The sequence below is a fragment of the Ornithorhynchus anatinus genome, chromosome X3, assembly GCF_004115215.2.
Source record: "Ornithorhynchus anatinus isolate Pmale09 chromosome X3, mOrnAna1.pri.v4, whole genome shotgun sequence".
Classification (NCBI taxonomy): domain Eukaryota; kingdom Metazoa; phylum Chordata; class Mammalia; order Monotremata; family Ornithorhynchidae; genus Ornithorhynchus; species Ornithorhynchus anatinus.
The window spans coordinates 2,966,233-2,974,276 of record NC_041751.1 but is presented as its reverse complement, the minus strand read 5'-3'; positions in this window follow the sequence as shown (position 1 = coordinate 2,974,276).

Below are 8,044 nucleotides of genomic sequence, written 5' to 3'. Positions count from 1 at the left end.
GCAGCATGGCTTAGTGGAAAGAGCACGGGTGTGGGAGTCAGAGGACACAGGTTCTAATGCCGCCTCCACCACTTGCCTGCTGTGTGACCTTGGGCAAGCCGCTTAAGTTCTCTATGCCTCAGTTACCTCTTCTGTAAAATGGGGATTCAAATTGTTAGCCCCCTGCGGGACAATCTGATTACCTCGTATCTATCCCAGTGCTTAGAACAGTGTTCGGCACATAGTAATCGCTTAACAAATATCATAATTATTATTTTTAAGCGACTTGCCAAAAATCACCAAGCAGGTATGTGGCACAGGCAGAATTAGAACCCCGGTCTTCTGACTCACAGGCTCTGACTCTATCCACTAGACCACAGTGCTTGCCAGTAGAGATAACTCTACCCATAGGGGCAGTAAAGTTTCTGAGGACAATTTGGTGTCTCAATTGATGGAGGTAGACCATGGTGGCCTCACAGAGTAAGCACGCAGTAAGTACCATGGGTTGAATGATTTGGCTGACCAAGACTTTAGCCTAATCCCATAATGGTTTAACTCTTCTACTCTCTCCTTCCTCAGGTGAAAGAACTGATCCCAGCGCAATCTGTTTCAGAGCTCAGTATTTCTCAAAACGCGCGGCAAGAAGATGAAACACACAGAAATATTTCTCTGGTTTCCTAGAGAGTTTGCTAATTGGTTTCAAGCATCTTCCATAAAAAGAAATAACCTTTAGAAAAGCTAGTTCCTCTGATTTATAAAAGAAAACTTTCAGGCAGTTCTGGGTTTGGGGCTGTAGCTAGAACTAAAATGCCGACTTGATTTCCAAACGGACAAATAAAAGTACTCAACAAATTCAAAGTCTTCTCTTCCTCTATCTCTTCTTCCTTTACCTCCCCATCTTCCTCCTCCTCTTCCTCTTCCTCCTCCTCCTTCTCTTTCTCCTCTTTCTCTTCCTACTCCTCTTCCTTTTCTCTATTGTAAAGAATGTGGACCTGGGAGTCAGAGGCCCTGAGTTCTAATCCCAGCTCAGCCACTTGCCTACTATGTGACCTTGGGAAAGTCACTTAACTTCTCTGAACCTCAATCACTTCACCTGTAAAATGGGGATTAAATCCTCATCTCTCTGATTTAGCCTGGGAATCCTTGATGGATGAGGACTGTGTCCTTCCAGATTATCTTGTATCTGCTTCAGTTCTTAATAGAGTGCCTGGCACACCAGTAAACTCCTTGTGGACAGGGAACCTGTCTACCAAGTCTGTTCTATTGCACTCTTCCAGGTGCTTAGTACAGTGCGCTACACACAATAAGTGCTCAACAAATTCCAGTGATTGATCGATTGACAAGCACTTAAGTGCCATCAGAAACAAATAAACAATAAAACAACCCACCCACAGCCCCAAACTATCCCCTAGGGTTGAAGGAAACAGTTTCTCTTGGGCTCACCCACCCCTGTTTATTATTTTTTTTAAATGGCATTTGTTAGGCATTTACTATGTGCCAGGCACTGTACTAAGCGCTGAGGTAGATACAAATTAATCAGGTTCGACACAGTCCTTTTCCTACATGGGACTCACGGTTTTAATCCCCATTTTGCAGATGAGACAAATGAGGCGTATGGAAGTGAGATGACTTGCCCAAGGTCACAGAGCAGACAAGTAGCGGAGCCAGGATTAGAAGCCAGGTCCTCTGACTCGCAGGCCCGTGTTCTTTCCATAAAGCCACACTGCACCCATGCTCAACTGTCCCCAGATGTCAGTCAGCTACTAGGGTTAATTCTTCTCCTGGCAGTATCCAGAACCCCATATATTGAGCCCAGCAAAAAAATAAAGCTTCTTGGGAACGTAAAAGATTCGAGAGGAGGAGATAGTGTGGGACAAGATACCAAAAGAAGGTCAACTAGAGTTAGGAGGGAGCCTGAAACACAACATGAAAGTGGATATAGCTTTTAAAGTAAATGTTAAAGTTAGAATATAAAAATGTCAATATTTATCCTGAAGGGAAAGATGTGGGGATGGAAAATCCTGAAAGAGGAATGTTCCAAGACGGACAGTAAGTTCGGAAGGAAGGTAATAACAGGGGAAGAGCAAAACACAAGGCAGTATGACTTGTCAATAGTTCTGCCCTCTAAATAAAGGAGCTATTTGTTTAATAAAATGAACAGTGACAGTTTTGGTTTTCATCAGGGAGGAAACACTGGGTCCAGGGAGAACCATAGACTGACCATGCTCCCTCTGACTCTCAGGAGAAGGGAAGGGTCTGGCTGGCTCTAATAATAATAATAATAATGTCGGTATACGTTAAGCACTTACTATATGCCAAGCGCTGTTCTAAGCACTGGGTTAGATACAAGGTAATCAGGTTGTCCCACGTAAGGCTCACAGTCTTCATCCCCATTTTACAGATGAGGTAACTGAGGCACAGAGAAGTGGAGTGACTTACCCAAGGTCACACAGCTGGCAAGCAGCAGAGTCGGGATTAGAACCCCTGACCTCTGACTCCCAAGCCCGGGCTCTTTTCACTAACTCACTCTGCTCTAGAGCTCACCCTTTGTGGGTGGGGGTGGGGAAGGGGCTCAACATCTAACCACAAGGAGTTGGGAGGAAAATAGATCAAACAGCACAGGAAAAAGAAAATAAAAAGAAATGAAGAGAGGGGCACCAGAGACAAGAGGTATGGAGAGTAGACCAATAATAATAATAATAATTGTGGTGTTTATTAAGTGCTTACTGGGTGCCGGGCACTGTACTAAGTACTGAATCAGGATAGCACAGTCCCTGTCCCATGTGGGGCTCATAGTCTCAATCACCATTTTACAGAGGAGGTAACTGAGGCACAGAGAAGTGAAATGACTTGCGCAGGAACACAGCACACAAGTGGCGGAGTTAGGATTAGAACCCATGACCTTCTGACTCCCAGGCCCATGTAAAAGGGCAAATGAAAAAACTGGTCATCGGGGAGAGGAAGAGATAAGGAGGCAACCCAATAGTTGAGATATTTGGAGGGAGGGGGTGAGCGAGAGAGGAGTGGGGGAAGAGAAGAAAAGAAAAGCAACAGACTTGGAAAGAGAAGGAAAGTATCTAATCTATGTAACTCTTGTGAAGACTGAGTATTTCCCCACACTTGTAATGCAGATACACACATTCACAAAAACACACACACAGACACAAACACACAAACACACACATATATGCGGTAAAGTAATTTCACTGCTTTCATGAGGTAGCTTAATTATGCATAAAATCAAACTCCCTGCGAAAGACAAACCTCGGAGTCTAAGGGCATTATTATTTTTTTTTTTGGCTGTCAAATCTAAAATAATGATTTTGAAGGGTAGATTGGATTCCGGTTAATGTCAGCCCCATGCAACGTATCAGAATCTATATTCCAGTCAATTCAATTGACCAAATGTCACTGCTCAGACCCACGTAGTAATTGCCGTGTGATTTTCTAAATTGCTGTTGTGATTTCAAATACATTCACTGCATTTAGAGCCGGAAGACTGGAAAAGTTTTCCCATTTCTCTTCAGTTAGAGCACGTAGGGGAATATTAGTCGTTCCTCTTCCGCCTCTGGTTTCTTCTCCCTCTTTACCCCCATCTCCCGCTCTCTGTCCTTTCCAAGCAAACCTCCTTCCTGTCCCTCCTCTCATTATTATTTATTCCTAAGCATTAGGATGGTTGTCCAGGAGGAGGAAGAGAAATGGTATTTATTGAGTACTTACTCTGTGCAGCGCACTGTACTAAGCGCTGGGAGAGAATTCAGAGATGGAAATTAGGCACTCTCCCTGTTCTTGAGAGGCTCACCTATTTCACTGATCCTCTGAGCTTCTTGTTGCCACTGTGGACAACCCTAGGACGGAAAGACCTCAAGGAAAGACCCAAGAACCCTTCGAAATGGGAGATGGAAGAAGTCAAGACCAAATGATCATTGCTCTCAGTCAAAGGAGACAATTAGGACAGCAACAAGTTCGGTACCACAGCTAAAAGCCCAGACTCTGAAATGACGTTTGATAATGCTTGGCAAAACAGAATTGCTTTCCTCCTACCAAGTAGAAAGCTATTTCCATTAACTTGTTGGCTTTGATAAGTTGCTTATCTGTCGGGATATTTGAGGGAATACACAACATCTCATTTATTTTAAGAACAGGTACCCTGAGGTGACGACAAAGAGCTTAAGACTGACATTAAATCATATTTAAAGGGCTAATAGGAAAGTCCCTCTTTAATGGACTCAGGGCCTATTTTTTAAGGCGGTTATTTAGCCTGTGAGTTTTAATACTGAAGGTTTCAGTCTCCCTATCTCCCCCGAGAGAGATGTATCATCAATAAGGAAAACGGAACGCCTGTCCTGGTGGGAATAGTCCGCTAGACTGTAAAGTCACCGTGGGCAGGGAATGTCACTGTTCACTGTTGCGTTGTACTTTCCCAAGTGCTCAGTACAGTGCTCTGCACACAGCCCTCAGTAAATACGACTGAAGGAATAGAACAAGTTTAGACGCTAAACGTCCGAGGGAAGACGAAACCAAGATTGCCCACTGGTCACTGGGGGTTATGAACACTATATGTCCCCAAGGGCAGTTAGGACAAGTCAAGGCAAGGGAGTTCTCCGCTGTCCATCCTCTGAAGGCCAAAATAGGGAGTGGGTGGAGGAGAAGCTGCCATGACTGATAAGAAACGTAGGCCTCGCCATCGCCCACTTTATAAACACGGTTTTCCTCTCCCTGTTGTAACCCTCGGTCCCGTTATCCTCTATTCCAGGACAGGTCAAACGGCAGGGACCGTCTCTATCTGTTGCCGACTTGTTCATTCCAAGCGCTCAGTACAGCGCTCTGCGCATAGTAAGCGCTCAATAAATACTATTGAACGAATGAAAAGGTTTGCCCTCGGAAGCGGTGTTTCATCCCTATTCCATCCTTGATTCCCCCTTCGCCAATTTTTCTCTGAAACAGGACCAGGGGAAACCGCTGAGGAAAGCTCCCTCCAGGCTGCGAGCTCGTTGCGGAAAGGGAGTGTCACTGTTTATTGTTGAATTGTACTTTCCCAAGGGCTTAGTCCAGTGTTCTGCGCACGGTTAGCGCTGAACAGATACGCTTGAATGATCAGGACTTGTTGCTGCAGTGGTGTGGATGGTGGCTTGGTGGCATCAAAGCTGCATCTTTCCTGCTACACACAAACACACACACAACATACACAAATCTCTCTCTATGTCTCTCACACTCACACTCTCTCTCTCTTTCTCTCCCCTGTGCTGCCTCCCCTTTCGGTCAGTCAATCAAATGGGCATTTATTGAGCACTTTCTATGTGCAGAGCACCTAACTAAGCCCTCGGGAGAGTACAGTATAGCTGAGTCGATAGACACGTTCGCTTAACAAATATTATTATTTTTATTATTACCCCCAAGTGGCTCCCTCCTGGAAATGCTGTGGACCGAGGCTTTGTCTCTGTACACAGGAAGCGCTCAGTAAATAGGACTGAATGAGAGAATGAATGAATGAGTGATAGACTCCCCCGACCACCACCCCCCAAGTCAATTCTCCCACACCTAATTCCCTTTTTGGAATTCTGTTGTACTGCTTGAGAAGCAGCGTGGCGCAGTGGAAAGAGCACGGGCTTTGGAGTCAGGGCTCATGAGTTCGAATCCCAGCTCTGCCACTTGTCAGCTGGGTGACGGTGGGCAAGTCACTTCACTTCTCTGGGCCTCAGTTCCCTCATCTGTAAAATGGAGATTAAGACTGTGAGCCCCACGTGGGACAACCTGATTCCCTTGTGTCTAACCCAGCGCTTAGAACAGTGCTCGGCACATAGTAAGCGCTTAACAAATACCAACATTATTCCCAAAGGCTTAGCGCAGGGCATTGTGCTAAGTAGTCAGTCAAATAGAATCATTGGACAACAACCACTGTCACTTGTTGGGTTCGTTCCCAGAGGAATTCGTTTTTTAGGCGAGGGGAAGGTTACATTTAATTAGAAATACACAAGGGAGATTTCAATGCAATAAATCAGATATTTGAAAGTCAAACTGTTCCCAGCTCCGGACAAACATAGTAAGTGCTTAACAAATGCCACTAAAAAATAAATACGGTCACTTCACTTAATAATAATAATCATTATGGCATTTGTTAAGCGCTTACTCTGTGCTGAGCACTGTTCTAAGGGCTGGGGTAATCAGTTAAGCCACGTGGGGCTTACAGTCTTAATCCCCATTATTCAGATGAGGGAACTGAGGCACAGAAAAGTGAAGTGACTTGTCCGAGGTCACACAGCAGACAAGTGGCAGAGCCGGGATTAGAACCCACGTCCTCTGACTCCCAAGCCTGTGCTCTTTCCACTAAGCCGCTTCACTTCTCTGTACCTCAGTCACTTCATCTGCAAAATGGGAATTTAATGCCTGATCTCCCTCCCTACTTAGATTATGTGGGACCTGATTAATGTGTGTCTCCCTCTCTCATGGCTCAGTGGAAAAAGCACGGGCTTTAGAGTCAGAGGTCATGGGTTCGAATCCCGGCTCTGCCACTTGTCAGCTGTGTGACTGTGGGCAAGTCACTTAACTTCTCGGTGCCTCAGTTATCTCATCTGTAAAATGGGGATTAACTGGCAGCCTCACGTGGGACAACCTGATTACCCTGTATCTACTCCAGCGCTTAGAACAGTGCTCTGCACATAGTAAGTGCTTAACAAATACCAAAAATATTATTAAACTTGTAAGACCATTATGGGTAGGCAACATGTCTGCTAACTCTGATGTATTCTACATTCCCAAGTGCTTAGTGCGGGGTTCTGCCCATAGTAAGTCCTCAATAAATACCATCGACTGATTGATTAATGATCTTGTATCTTACCCCAGAGCTTAGTACAGCTTGACACAAAGTAAGCATTTAAGAAATACTACATTCAGTATAACTATTATTACACTGCCTGGCTATTACACTGCCTGGCACATAGTAAACACCACAATTAGCACCATCATTATTATTTTTATTATTATTACAGTGCTTGGCACATAGTAAACGCTTAACAAATATCACAATTATTATTACTATTATTACAGTGTCTGGCACGTAGTAAATGCCTAACAAATTCCATAGTTACTATTATTACAGTGACTGGCACATAGTAAACGCCTAATAAATTCCACAGTTATTATTACTATTACACTGTCTGTCACATAGTAAGCCCTTAACAAATTCCACAATTAAGTTCAGTGCCTCACCCATAGAAAGCACTTAACAATTACCACCGTTATTATTATCATCCTATCATTCAATTATTATTACTATTATTGCAGTGCCTGGCACATAGTGCTTACCAAATACCACAGTCATTATTACTAATATCCAAGTGCCTGGTACATAGTAAGCGCTTAACAAATACCATGAAAAAAACTGTCACCTTGGGGAAGTCTAAACTGTAAGCTCGTTATGGGCAGGGAATGTGACAGTTTATTGTTTTATTGTACTCTCCCAAGCGCTTAGTAGAGTGCTCTGCACACAGTAAGCAGTATGGATTTATCTGTTTATTTAGATTAATATCTGTCTCCCCCTCTAGATTGAGCTGGTTGTGGGCAGGAATATGTCTGTTATATTGTACTCTCCCGAGCGCTTAGTACAGTGCTCTGCACACAGTTAACGGTATGTATTTATCTATTTATTTATTTAGATTAATATCTGTCTCCCCCTCTAGATTGAGCTGGTTGGGGCAGGAATATGTCTCGTTTTTTATATTGTACTCTCCCGAGTGCTTAGTACAGTGCTCTGCACACAGTTAGTGGTATGGGTTTATCTATTTATTTATTTAGATTAATATCTGTCTCCCCTTCTAGATTGAGCTGGTTGGGGGCAGGAATATATCTTTTTTTATATTGTACTCTCCCGAGCGCTTAGTACAGTGCTCCGCACACAGTTAACGGTATGTGTTTATCTATTTATCTATTTAGAGTAATATCTGTCTCCCCTTCTAGATTGAGCTGGTTGGGGGCAGGAATATGTCTCGTTTTTCATATTGTACTCTCCCGAGCGCTTAGTACAGTGCTCTGCACACAGTTAACGGTATGTGCTTATCTAAGGCTC